Here is a 14,560-nt window from a genome sequence, read left to right on the forward strand (position 1 = left end):
GTACATGGGGCGGGGGGGGGTGTCTGTGGGGCATCTGTACATGGGGCGGGGGGGGGTATCTGTGGGGCATCTGTACATGGGGCGGGGGGGGGTGTCTGTGGGGCATCTGTACATGGGGCGGGGGGGTGTCTGTGGGGCATCTGTACATGGGGCGGGGGGGTGTCTGTGGGGCATCTGTACATGGGGCGGGGGGGGGTGTCTGTGGGGCATCTACATGGGGCGGGGGGGGTGTCTGTGGGGCATCTGTACATGGGGCGGGGGGGGGTGTCTGTGGGGCATCTGTACATGGGGCGGGGGGGGTGTCTGTGGGACATCTGTACATGGGGCGGGGGGGGGTGTCTGTGGGGCATCTGTACATGGGGCGGGGGGGGGGTGTCTGTGGGGCATCTGTACATGGGGCGGGGGGGGGGTGTCTGTGGGGCATCTGTACATGGGGCGGGGGGGGGGTGTCTGTGGGGCATCTGTACATGGGGCGGGGGGGTGTCTGTGGGGCATCTGTACTTGGGGCGGGGGGGGGTCTCTGTGGGGCATCTGTACATGGGGCGAGGGGGGCCTCTGTGGGGCATCTGTACATGGGGCGAGGGGGGCCTCTGTGGGGCATCTGTACATGGGGCGAGGGGGGCCTCTGTGGGGCATCTGTACATGGGGCGAGGGGGGCCTCTGTGGGGCATCTGTACATGGGGCGAGGGGGGTCTCTGTGGGGCATCTGTACATGGGGCGAGGGGGGTCTCTGTGGGGCATCTGTACATGGGGCGGGGAGGGTCTCTGTGGGGCATCTGTACATGGGGCGGGGAGGGTCTCTGTGGGGCATCTGTACATGGGGCGGGGAGGGTCTCTGTGGGGCATCTGTACATGGGGCGGGGGGGGTCTCTGTGGGGCATCTGTACATGGGGCGGGGGGGGTCTCTGTGGGGCATCTGTACATGGGGCGGGGGGGGTCTCTGTGGGGCATCTGTACATGGGGCGGGGGGGTGTCTGTGGGGCATCTGTACATGGGGCGGGGGGGGATGTCTGTGGGGCATCTGTACATGGGGCGGAGGGGGGGGTGTCTGTGGGGCATCTGTACATGGGGCGGAGGGGGGGGGGTGTCTGTGGGGCATCTGTACATGGGGCGGAGGGGGGGGGGGTGTCTGTGGGGCATCTGTACATGGGGCGGAGGGGGGGGGGTGTCTGTGGGGCATCTGTACATGGGGCGGAGGGGGGGGGGTGTCTTTGGGGCATCTGTACATGGGGCGGAGGGGGGGGGGTGTCTGTGGGGCATCTGTACATGGGGCGGAGGGGGGGGGGGGTGTCTGTGGGGCATCTATACATGGGGCGGAGGGGGGGGGTGTCTGTGGGGCATCTGTACATGGGGCGGAGGGGGGGGGGTGTCTGTGGGGCATCTGTACATGGGGCGGAGGGGGGGGGGTGTCTGTGGGGCATCTGTACATGGGGCGGGGGGGGGTGTCTGGGGCATCTGTACATGGGGCGGAGGGGGGGGGTGTCTGTGGGGCATCTGTACATGGGGCGGGGGGGGGTGTCTGTGGGGCATCTGTACATGGGGCGGGGGGGTGTCTGTGGGGCATCTGTACATGGGGCGGAGGGGGGGGGGTGTCTGTGGGGCATCTGTACATGGGGCGGAGGGGGGGGGGGTGTCTGTGGGGCATCTGTACATGGGGCGGAGGGGGGGGGTGTCTGTGGGGCATCTGTACATGGGGCGGAGGGGGGGGGGTGTCTGTGGGGCATCTGTACATGGGGCGGAGGGGGGGGGGGTGTCTGTGGGGCATCTGTACATGGGGCGGAGGGGGGGGGGTGTCTGTGGGGCATCTGTACATGGGGCGGAGGGGGGGGTGTCTGTGGGGCATCTGTACATGGGGCGGAGGGGGGGATGTCTGTGGGGCATCTGTACATGGGGCGGAGGGGGGGGGGTGTCTGTGGGGCATCTGTACATGGGGTGGAGGGGGGGGGGTGTCTGTGGGGCATCTGTACATGGGGCGGAGGGGGGGGGGGTGTCTGTGGGGCATCTGTACATGGGGCGGAGGGGGGGGGGTGTCTGTGGGGCATCTGTACATGGGGCGGAGGGGGGGGGGTGTCTGTGGGGCATCTGTACATGGGGCGGAGGGGGGGGGGTGTCTGTGGGGCATCTGTACATGGGGCGGGGGGGGGGGGGTGTCTGTGGGGCATCTGTACATGGGGCGGGGGGGGGGGGTGTCTGTGGGGCATCTGTACATGGGGCGGGGGGGGGGTGTCTGCGGGGCATCTGTACATGTGGCGGGGGGGGTTGTCTGCGGGCATCTGTACATGGGGCGGGGGGGTTGTCTGCGGGGCATCTGTACATGGGGGGTGTCTGTGGGGCATCTGTACATGGGGGGTGTCTGTGGGGCATCTGTACATGGGGGGTGTCTGTGGGGCATCTGTACATGGGGGGTGTCTGTGGGGCATCTGTACATGGGGGGGGTGTTTGGGGCATCTGTACATGGGGTGTGTGTGTGGGGCATCTGTACATGGGGGGGGGCATCTGTACATGGGGGGGGCATCTGTACATAGGGGTGTGTGTGGGGGCATCTGTACATGGGGGGGCATCTGTACTTGTGGGGTGGGGGGTAAGGGGCATCTGTACATGGGGGGCGGGGGGGTGTGTGGCATCTGTACATGGGGGGGGGCATCTGTACATGGAGGGGGCATCTGTACATGGAGGGGGCATCTGTACATGGGGGGGGGGCATCTGTACATGGGGGAGGGGGCATCTGTACATGGGGGAGGGGGCATCTGTACATGGGGGGGGGCATCTGTACATGGGGGGGGCATCTGTACATGGGGGGGGGGGCATCTGTACATGGGGGGGGGGGCATCTGTACATGGGGGGGGGGGGGGCATCTGTACATGGGGGGGGGCATCTGTACATGGGGGGGGGGGGCATCTGTACATGGGGGGGGGGGCATCTGTACATGGGGGAGGGGGCATCTGTACATGGGGGAGGGGGCATCTGTACATGGGGGAGGGGGCATCTGTACATGGGGGAGGGGGCATCTGTACATGGGGGAGGGGGCATCTGTACATGGGGGTGGGGGGGGCATCTGTACATGGGGGATGGGGTTGTGTGTGGGGGGGCATCTGTACATGGGGGATGGGGTTGTCTGCGGGGCATCTGTACATGGGGGATGGGGTTGTCTGCGGGGCATCTGTACATGGGGCGGGGGGGGTGTCTGCGGGGCATCTGTACATGGGGCGGGGGTGTGTGTCTGCGGGGCATCTGTACATGGGGCGGGGGTGTGTGTCTGCGGGGCATCTGTACATGGGGCGGGGGTGTGTGTCTGTGGGGCATCTGTACATGGGGCGGGGGGGGGGGGGTGTCTGTGGGGGCATCTGTACATGGGGCGGGGGGGGGGTGTCTGTGGGGCATCTGTACATGTGGCGGGGGGGGTTGTCTGCGGGGCATCTGTACATGGGGCGGGGGGGGGGTTGTCTGCGGGGCATCTGTACATGGGGGGTGTCTGCGGGGCATCTGTACATGGGGGGTGTCTGTGGGGCATCTGTACATGGAGGGTGTCTGTGGGGCATCTGTACATGGGGGGGGGTGTTTGGGGCATCTGTACATGGGGGTGTGTGTGGGGCATCTATACATGGGGCGGAGGGGGGGGGGGGTGTCTGTGGGGCATCTGTACATGGGGCGGGGGGGGGTGTCTGGGGCATCTGTACATGGGGCGGAGGGGGGGGTGTCTGTGGGGCATCTGTACATGGGGCGGGGGGGGGGTGTCTGTGGGGCATCTGTACATGGGGCGGGGGGGTGTCTGTGGGGCATCTGTACATGGGGCGGAGGGGGGGGTGTCTGTGGGGCATCTGTACATGGGGCGGAGGGGGGGGTGTCTGTGGGGCATCTGTACATGGGGCGGGGGGGGTGTCTGTGGGACATCTGTACATGGGGCGGGGGGGGGTGTCTGTGGGACATCTGTACATGGGGCGGAGGGGGGGGGTGTCTGTGGGGCATCTGTACATGGGGCGGAGGGGGGGGGTGTCTGTGGGGCATCTGTACATGGGGCGGAGGGGGGGGGTGTCTGTGGGGCATCTGTACATGGGGCGGAGGGGGGGATGTCTGTGGGGCATCTGTACATGGGGCGGAGGGGGGGGGTGTCTGTGGGGCATCTGTACATGGGGCGGAGGGGGGGGGGGGGTGTCTGTGGGGCATCTGTACATGGGGCGGAGGGGGGGGGGAGGGGTGTCTGTGGGGCATCTGTACATGGGGCGGAGGGGGGGGGTGTCTGTGGGGCATCTGTACATGGGGCGGAGGGGGGGGGTGTCTGTGGGGCATCTGTACATGGGGCGGAGGGGGGGGGGTGTCTGTGGGGCATCTGTACATGGGGCGGAGGGGGGGGGGGTGTCTGTGGGGCATCTGTACATGGGGCGGAGGGGGGGGGGGTGTCTGTGGGGCATCTGTACATGGGGCGGGGGGGGGTGTCTGTGGGGCATCTGTACATGGGGCGGGGGGGGGGTGTCTGTGGGGCATCTGTACATGGGGCGGGGGGGGGGGGTGTCTGCGGGGCATCTGTACATGTGGCGGGGGGGGGGTTGTCTGCGGGGCATCTGTACATGGGGCGGGGGGGTTGTCTGCGGGGCATCTGTACATGGGGGGTGTCTGTGGGGCATCTGTACATGGGGGGTGTCTGTGGGGCATCTGTACATGGGGGGTGTCTGTGGGGCATCTGTACATGGGGGGTGTCTGTGGGGCATCTGTACATGGGGGGGGTGTTTGGGGCATCTGTACATGGGGGGGGTGTGTGTGGGGCATCTGTACATGGGGGGGGCATCTGTACATGGGGGGGCATCTGTACATAGGGGTGTGTGTGGGGCATCTGTACATGGGGGGGCATCTGTACTTGTGGGGTGGGGGGTAAGGGGCATCTGTACATGGGGGGCGGGGGGTGTGTGGCATCTGTACATGGGGGGGGGGCATCTGTACATGGAGGGGGCATCTGTACATGGAGGGGGCATCTGTACATGGAGGGGGCATCTGTACATGGGGGGGGCATCTGTACATGGGGGAGGGGGCATCTGTACATGGGGGGGGGGCATCTGTACATGGGGGGGCATCTGTACATGGGGGGGGGCATCTGTACATGGGGGGGGGGCATCTGTACATGGGGGGGGGGCATCTGTACATGGGGAGGGGGCATCTGTACATGGGGGAGGGGGCATCTGTACATGGGGGGGTGGGGGGCATCTGTACATGGGGGTGGGGGGGCATCTGTACATGGGGGATGGGGTTGTGTGGGGGGGCATCTGTACATGGGGGATGGGGGTTGTCTGCGGGGCATCTGTACATGGGGGATGGGGTTGTCTGCGGGGCATCTGTACATGGGGGATGGGGTTGTCTGCGGGGCATCTGTACATGGGGCGGGGGGGGGTGTCTGCGGGGCATCTGTACATGGGGCGGGGGTGTGTGTCTGCGGGGCATCTGTACATGGGGCGGGGGTGTGTGTCTGCGGGGCATCTGTACATGGGGCGGGGGTGTGTGTCTGTGGGGCATCTGTACATGGGGCGGGGGTGTGTGTCTGTGGGGCATCTGTACATGGGGCGGGGGGGGGGTGTCTGTGGGGCATCTGTACATGGGGCGGGGGGGGGTGTCTGTGGGGCATCTGTACATGTGGCGGGGGGGGGGTTGTCTGCGGGGCATCTGTACATGGGGCGGGGGGGTTGTCTGCGGGGCATCTGTACATGGGGGGTGTCTGCGGGGCATCTGTACATGGGGGGTGTCTGTGGGGCATCTGTACATGGAGGGTGTCTGTGGGGCATCTGTACATGGGGGGGGGTGTTTGGGGCATCTGTACATGGGGGGTGTGTGTGGGGCATCTGTACATGGGGGGGGCATCTGTACATGGGGGGGGGCATCTGTACATAGGGGTGTGTGTGGGGCATCTGTACATGGGGGGGCATCTGTACTTGTGGGGTGGGGGGTAAGGGGCATCCGTACATGGGGGGCGGGGGGGTGTGTGGCATCTGTACATGGGGGGGGGGCATCTGTACATGGGGGGGCATCTGTACATGGGGGGGGGGCATCTGTACATGGAGGGGGCATCTGTACATGGAGGGGGCATCTGTACATGGAGGGGGCATCTGTACATGGGGGGGGCATCTGTACATGGGGGGGGGGCATCTGTACATGGGGGAGGGGGCATCTGTACATGGGGGAGGGGGCATCTGTACATGGGGGAGGGGGCATCTGTACATGGGGGGGGGGCATCTGTACATGGGGGGGGGGCATCTGTACATGGGGGGGGGGGGCATCTGTACATGGGGGGGGGGGCATCTGTACATGGGGGAGGGGGGCATCTGTACATGGGGGGGGGCATCTGTACATGGGGGGGGGGCATCTGTACATGGGGGAGGGGGCATCTGTACATGGGGGAGGGGGCATCTGTACATGGGGGAGGGGGCATCTGTACATGGGGGAGGGGGCATCTGTACATGGGGGGAGGGGGCATCTGTACATGGGGGGGTGGGGGGCATCTGTACATGGGGGGGTGGGGGGCATCTGTACATGGGGGTGGGGGGGCATCTGTACATGGGGGCAGGGGCATCTGTACATGGGGATGGGGTTGTCTGCGGGGCATCTGTACATGGCGGATGGGGTTGTCTGCGGGGCATCTGTACATGGCGGATGGGGTTGTCTGCGGGGCATCTGTACATGGCGGATGGGGTTGTCTGCGGGGCATCTGTACATGGCGGATGGGGTTGTCTGCGGGGCATCTGTACATGGCGGATGGGGTTGTCTGCGGGGCATCTGTACATGGCGGATGGGGTTGTCTGCGGGGCATCTGTACATGGCGGATGGGGTTGTCTGCGGGGCATCTGTACATGGCGGATGGGGTTGTCTGCGGGGCATCTGTACATGGCGGATGGGGTTGCCTGCGGGGCATCTGTACATGGCGGATGGGGTTGCCTGCGGGGCATCTGTACATGGCGGATGGGGTTGCCTGCGGGGCATCTGTACATGGCGGATGGGGTTGCCTGCGGGGCATCTGTACATGGCGGATGGGGTTGCCTGCGGGGCATCTGTACATGGCGGATGGGGTTGCCTGCGGGGCATCTGTACATGGCGGATGGGGTTGCCTGCGGGGCATCTGTACATGGCGGATGGGGTTGCCTGCGGGGCATCTGTACATGGCGGATGGGGTTGCCTGCGGGGCATCTGTACATGGCGGATGGGGTTGCCTGCGGGGCATCTGTACATGGCGGATGGGGTTGCCTGCGGGGCATCTGTACATGGCGGATGGGGTTGCCTGCGGGGCATCTGTACATGGCGGATGGGGTTGCCTGCGGGGGCATCTGTACATGGCGGATGGGGTTGCCTGCGGGGCATCTGTACATGGCGGATGGGGTTGCCTGCGGGGCATCTGTACATGGCGGATGGGGTTGCCTGCGGGGCATCTGTACATGGCGGATGGGGTTGCCTGCGGGGCATCTGTACATGGCGGATGGGGTTGCCTGCGGGGCATCTGTACATGGCGGATGGGGTTGCTGCGGGGCATCTGTACATGGCGGATGGGGTTGCCTGCGGGGCATCTGTGCGTGTTGGGGGGGTCTGCGGGGCATCTGTACATGGGGGGATGGGGTTGTCTGCGGGGCATCTGGACAATGGGGGATGGGGTTGTCTGCGGGGCATCTGGACAATGGGGGATGGGGTTGTCTGCGGGGCATCTGTACATGAGGGGGTGTCTGTTAGGATCTGTGCGTGTTGGGGGGGTCTGCGGGGCATCTGTGTGGGGCAGATCAGAAGAAGAATGGAGGACGGGGTCATTTGGGTCATTGTGTTGGCATGGAAGCCTTCTCTCCGTGTCATGTGGGTGCAGAGTGGCGATCTGATAACCCCGCCCACACCGGAGGGGGAGGAGCTCCATTCTGTGGTTTCATCCTAGGAGGAGGAGATAATTGATGTTTTTCGTGGAGTGGCGCCGCCGTGAGGAGCGTGAAGGACCGGCGCGGTTCGGATGTCTGCTGGGGTGATTTCTCTGTTGGTCGTCGTCTCCTTTCTGCTAAGTCGCCTTTGGAAGAAGCGTAGATGCGGCATGTGATGCGGACGCCGTGTCCCCTCACACGATGATGGCGGCGGTGGCTGTCTGTGATCTCCTGGCCCCATCTGGCAGACCCTTCTAAGAGGATTATTACCCGTGGTGTACTAATATATACCGTATACCCGCCAGCGGCTCCATCACCCGCTGAACCTTTTGGTCCGCACAATTGGCTGCGGTTTGTTAGTTTCCACGTGACAAAACTAGGCAGGAATAGTCGTCGGACGTGAAATTAGAGGGTTCTCTTCGCAGGGCGTTCCGGTCTGAGAAGTTACTGGCCCTTGTTAGCTCCTCCTTGCTGTCAGTGAATGGAAACCTCACCTGCTAGCACTGAGGCCCCATGTTTCTTCAATCTGTTAATTCAGAACGTCTGCTAGAGCGCCACGGAGCTGCAGCATAGTGCGACGTTGTACAAATCACGTCTGTGACCCTCATCACTAGAGGTAGTCCACGGCGCCCAGCAGTGATCTGTCCTCCAGGTAGGTCATCAGTAGTTGCCTCCAGAGGCTGTCTGGCATTTGGGACCCCCGGCTATCAGCAGATGGGAGGAGCTGGAAGAGCAGTGTGGCGCCACCGCCTCCTCCCATCCGCTGGTGGCTGGGGGTCCCAAATGCCAGCCAGCCTCCCCCTCCCCCCTGCTGCAGACCGCCGCGGGGGGCGCAGCAATCTGAAGAGTGTGATTTTCGAGGGTGTGCAGATTTGACCGGTGAGGAGACGGTGGCTTCAGTCGCCGCCCGTCACTTGGTTTATGATGCTGTTGGGAGGTAATGGGGCCCTGTACAGTCATTAGGCGGGGGCCACTGCTGCGGTCAGGGCTGTCCTTAGATCTTATTGGCCTCAGCCATCATGGGGTGCAGGGAGCGATGACTGATAGGGATCATGGCACTGCCAGGGCTCAATGCTCCAGGTGAGACTTGTCTCCAATTCTAGCCATTGTTCTATGGTGCAGCACTCAACAGAGCCGCCGGTCCCCAGAATACACGCAGTGATGGAAACAAAAGGGTTAAAAAGCAAAAATACCTAAATGATTCTAGAAAAAAAATCTTTTAAATAGTGGTCTTTGACAGCTACTACTGGCAGCCGCTGTAAGTGGCGCCTGCTGTGGACACTGTGTGCATTACAAGGACTCCAGCTAAACTGCTCTTGTGGTTCGGTGTATCTTTATTGAAAGTTTGCAAATTGGTAAGAAGATTAGATGGAAGTTCCTACAAACGGAGGTGCCTCCTTCGTTGTGTGCGCGACCACTAGAAACCGCAGACCCGGAGGAGAAGGTCCCCAGCACCTTGTAGGATGCCAGGACTAAAGCCATCGGGGACTGGGCTGGTGCCCAGCTGTAGGTCCTGGATGACCACTGGAAGTTGTGGCGACACTGTGATGCCTTCACTCTGATTGTAGAGCGTGGGGGCTATAAGTCAGTTATTCCCGGGGTCTTCTGGATTGATGGACTGGGTAACGCACTATTGGAGGGTGTAAAGCTTTGCATACTGGCAAATTCTTGTTAGTCATGAGGTTGAGTTGCCGGACCTGCCGTGACTTGAAACTATGTTACTGCGGCAATTGTGGCTGGAGAGCCGATGGGTTTAGACGGCCCAGTATTAGTGGCTCTGATCGAAACACATGGAATGCTGAGAATTGGCTTATGGGATGAGCGGTCGCTGCGACCATCGTCCATCCCGACAGACTAGTCCCCAATCACTGATAAATTTAGTAGATCAAGTGAATTACTAAATTACTGCCCCCTATGTACAAGAATATAACTACTATAATACTGATCCCTATGTACAAGAATATAACTACTATAATACTGCTTCCTATGTACAAGAATATAACTACTATAATACTGCCTCCTATGTACAAGAATATAACTACTATAATACTGCCCCCTATGTACAAGAATATAACGACTATAATACTGCCTCCTATGTACAAGAATATAACTACTATAATACTGCCCCCTATGTACAAGAATATAACGACTATAATACTGCCTCCTATGTACAAGAATATAACTACTATAATACTGCCCCCCTATGTACAAGAATATAACTACTATAATACTGATCCCTATGTACAAGAATTATAACTACTATAATACTGCCCCCTATGTACAAGAATATAACTACTATAATACTGCCCTCTATGTACAAGAATATAACTACTATAATACTGCCCCCTATGTACAAGAATATAACTACTATAATACTGCCCCTATGTACAAGAATATAACTACTATAATACTGCCCCCTATGTACAGGAATATAACTACTACAATACTGCCCCCTATGTACAAGAATATAACTACTATAATACTGTTCCTATGTACAAGAATATAACTACTATAATACTGCCCCCTGTGTACAAGAATATAACTACTATAATACTGCCCCCTGTGTACAAGAATATAACTACTATAATACTGCCCCCTATGTACAAGAATACAACTACTATAATACTGCTCCTATGTACAAGAATATAACTACTATAATACTGCTCCTATGTACAAGTATATAACTACTATAATACTGCCCCCTATGTACAAGAATATAACTACTATAAATACTGCCCCCTATGTACAAGAATATAACTACTATAATACTGCCCCCTTGTACAAGAATATAACATACTATAATACTGCCCCCTATGTACAAGAATATAACTACTATAATACTGCTCCTATGTACAAGAATATAACTACTATAATACTACCCCCTATGTACAAGAATATAACTACTATAATACTGCTCCCTATGTACAAGAATATAACTACTATAATACTGTCCCCTATGTACAAGAATATAACTACTATAATACTGCCCCCTATGTACAAGAATATAACTACTATAATACTGCCCCCTGTGTACAAGAATATAACTACTATAATACTGCTCCTTATGTACAAGAATTTAACTACTATAATACTGCCCCCTATGTACAAGAATATAACTACTATAATACTGCCCCCTGTGTACAAGAATATAACTACTATAATACTGCTCCTTATGTACAAGAATTTAACTACTATAATACTGCCCCTATGTACAAGAATATAACTACTATAATACTGCCCCCTATGTACAAGAATATAACTAGTATAATACTGCCCCCTATGTACAAGAATATAACCACTATAATACTGCCCCCTATGTACAAGAATATAACTACTATAATACTGCCCCCTATGTACAAGAATATAACTACTATAATACTGCCCCCTATGTACAAGAATATAACTACTATAATACTGCCCCCTGTGTACAAGAATATAACTACTATAATACTGCCCCTATGTACAAGAATATAACTACTATAATACTGCCCCCTATGTACAAGAATATAACTACTATAATACTGCCCCCTATGTACAAGAATATAACTACTATAATACTGCCCCCCCATGTACAAGAATATAACTACTATCAATACTGCCCCCTATGTACAAGAATATAACTACTATAATACTGCCTACTATGTACAAGAATATAAGTACTATAATACTGCCCCCTATGTACAAGAATATAACTACTATAATACTGCTCCTATGTACAAGAATATAACTAGTATAATACTGCCCCCTATGTGCAAGAATATAACTACTATAATACTGCCTCCTATGTACAAGAATATAACTACTATAATACTGCCCCTATGTACAAGAATATAACTACTATAATACTGCCCCCTATGTGCAAGAATATAACTACTATAATACTGCTCCTATATGCAAGAATATAACTAGTATAATACTGCCTCCTATGTACAAGAATATAACTACTATAATACTGCCCCCTATGTACAAGAATATAAGTACTATAATACTGCCCCCTATGTACAAGGATATAACTACTATAATACTGCCCCTATGTACAAGAATATAACTACTATAATACTGCCCCCTATGTACAAGAATATAACTACTATAATACTGCAAACTATGTACAAGAATATAACTACTATAATACTGTTCCTATGTACAAGAATATAACTACTATATTACTGCCCCCTATGTACAAGAATAGAACTACTATAATACTGCCCTCTATGTACAAGAATATAACTACTTATAATACTGCCTCCTATGTACAAGAATATAACTACTATAATACTGCCTCCTATATACAAGAATATAACTACTATAATACTGCCCCCTATGTACAAGAATATAACTACTATAATACTGCCCCCTATGTACAAGATATAACTACTATAATACTGCCCCCTATGTACAAGAATATAACTACTATAATACTGCTCCTATATACAAGAATATAACTACTATGATACTGCTCCTATGTACAAGAATATAACTACTATAATACTGCCCCCTATGTACAAGAATATAACTACTATAATACTGCCCCCTATGTACAAGAATATAACTACTATAATACTGCCCCCTATGTACAAGAATATAACTACTATAATACTGCCCCCTATGTACAAGAATATAACTACTATAATACTGCTCCATGTACAAGAATATAACTACTATAATACTGCCCCCTATGTACAAGAATATAACTACTATAATACTGCCCGTGTACAAGAATATAACTACTATAATAATGCCCCTATGTACAAGAATATAACTACTATAATACTGCTCCTATATACAAGAATATAACTAGTATAATACTGCCCCCTATGTACAAGAATATAACTACTATAATTCTGCCCCCTATGTACAAGAATATAACTACTATAATACTGCCCGCTATGTACAAGAATATAACTACTATAATACTGCTCCTATGTACAAGAATATAACTACTATAATACTGCCCCCGTGTACAAGAATATAACTACTATAATACTGCCTCCTATGTACAAGAATATAACTACTATAATACGGCCTCCTATGTACAAGAATATAACTACTATAGTACTGTCCCCTATGTACAAGAATATAACTACTATAATACTGCCCCCTGTGTACAAGAATATAACTACTATAATACTGCCCCCTATGTACAGGAATATAACTACTATAATACTGCCTCCTATGTACAGGAATATAACTACTATAATACTGCCCCTATGTACAAGAATATAACTACTATAATACTGCCCCCTATGTACAAGTATATAACTACTATAAATCTGCCCCCTATGTACAAGAATATATATACTATAATACTGCCTCCTATGTACAAGAATATATCTACTATAATACTGCCTCCTATGTACAAGAATATAACTACTATAATACTGCCTCCTATGTACAAGAATATAACTACTATAATACTGCCCCTATGTACAAGAATATAACTACTATAATACTGCCCCCTATGTACAAGAATATAACCAGTATAATATTGCCTCCTATGTACAAGAATATAACTACTATAATACTGCCCCCTATGTACAAGAATATAACTACTATAATACTGCCTCCTATGTACAAGAATATAACTACTATAATACTGCCCCCTATGTACAAGAATATAACCAGTATAATATTGCCTCCTATGTACAAGAATATAGCTACTATAATACTGCCCCCTATGTACAAGAATATAGCTACTTTAATACTGCTCCTATGTACAAGAATATACCTACTATAATACTGCCCCCTATGTACAAGAATATAACTACTATAATACTGCCCCTATGTACAAGAATATAACTACTATAATACTGCCCCTATGTACAAGAATATAACTACTATAATACTGCCCCTATGTACAAGAATATAACTACTATAATACTGCTCCTATGTACAAGAATATAACTACTATAATACTGCCCCCTATGTACAAGAATATAACTACTATAATACTGCCCCCTATGTACAAGAATATAACTACTATAATACTGCCCCCTATGTACAAGAATATAACTACTATAATACTGCCCCCTATGTACAAGAATATAACTACTATAATACTGCCCCCTATGTACAAGAATATAACTACTATAATACTGCCCCCTATGTACAAGAATATAACTACTATAATACTGCCCCCTATGTACAAGAATATAACTACTATAATACTGCCTCCTATATACAAGAATATACCTACTATAATACTGCCCCCTATGTACAAGAATATAACTACTATAATACTGCCCCCTATGTACAAGAATATAACTACTATAATACTGCCCCCTATGTACAAGAATATAACTACTATAATACTGCCCTCTATGTACAAGAATATAACTACTATAATACTGCTCCTATGTACAAGAATATAACCAGTATAATATTGCCTCCTATGTACAAGAATATAACTACTATAATACTGCCCCCTATGTACAAGAATATAACTAGTATAATACTGTCCCCTATGTACAAGAATATAACTACTATAATACTGCCCCCTGTGTACAAGAATATAACTACTATAATACTGCCCTTATGTACAAGAATATAACTACTATAATACTGCCCCCTATGTACAAGAATATAACTACTATAATACTGCTCCTATGTACAAGAATATAACTACTATAATACGGCCTCCTATGTACAAGAATATAACTACTATAGTACTGCCCCCTATGTACAAGAATATA

This window comes from Eleutherodactylus coqui, chromosome 9, assembly GCF_035609145.1.
Source record: "Eleutherodactylus coqui strain aEleCoq1 chromosome 9, aEleCoq1.hap1, whole genome shotgun sequence".
Classification (NCBI taxonomy): domain Eukaryota; kingdom Metazoa; phylum Chordata; class Amphibia; order Anura; family Eleutherodactylidae; genus Eleutherodactylus; species Eleutherodactylus coqui.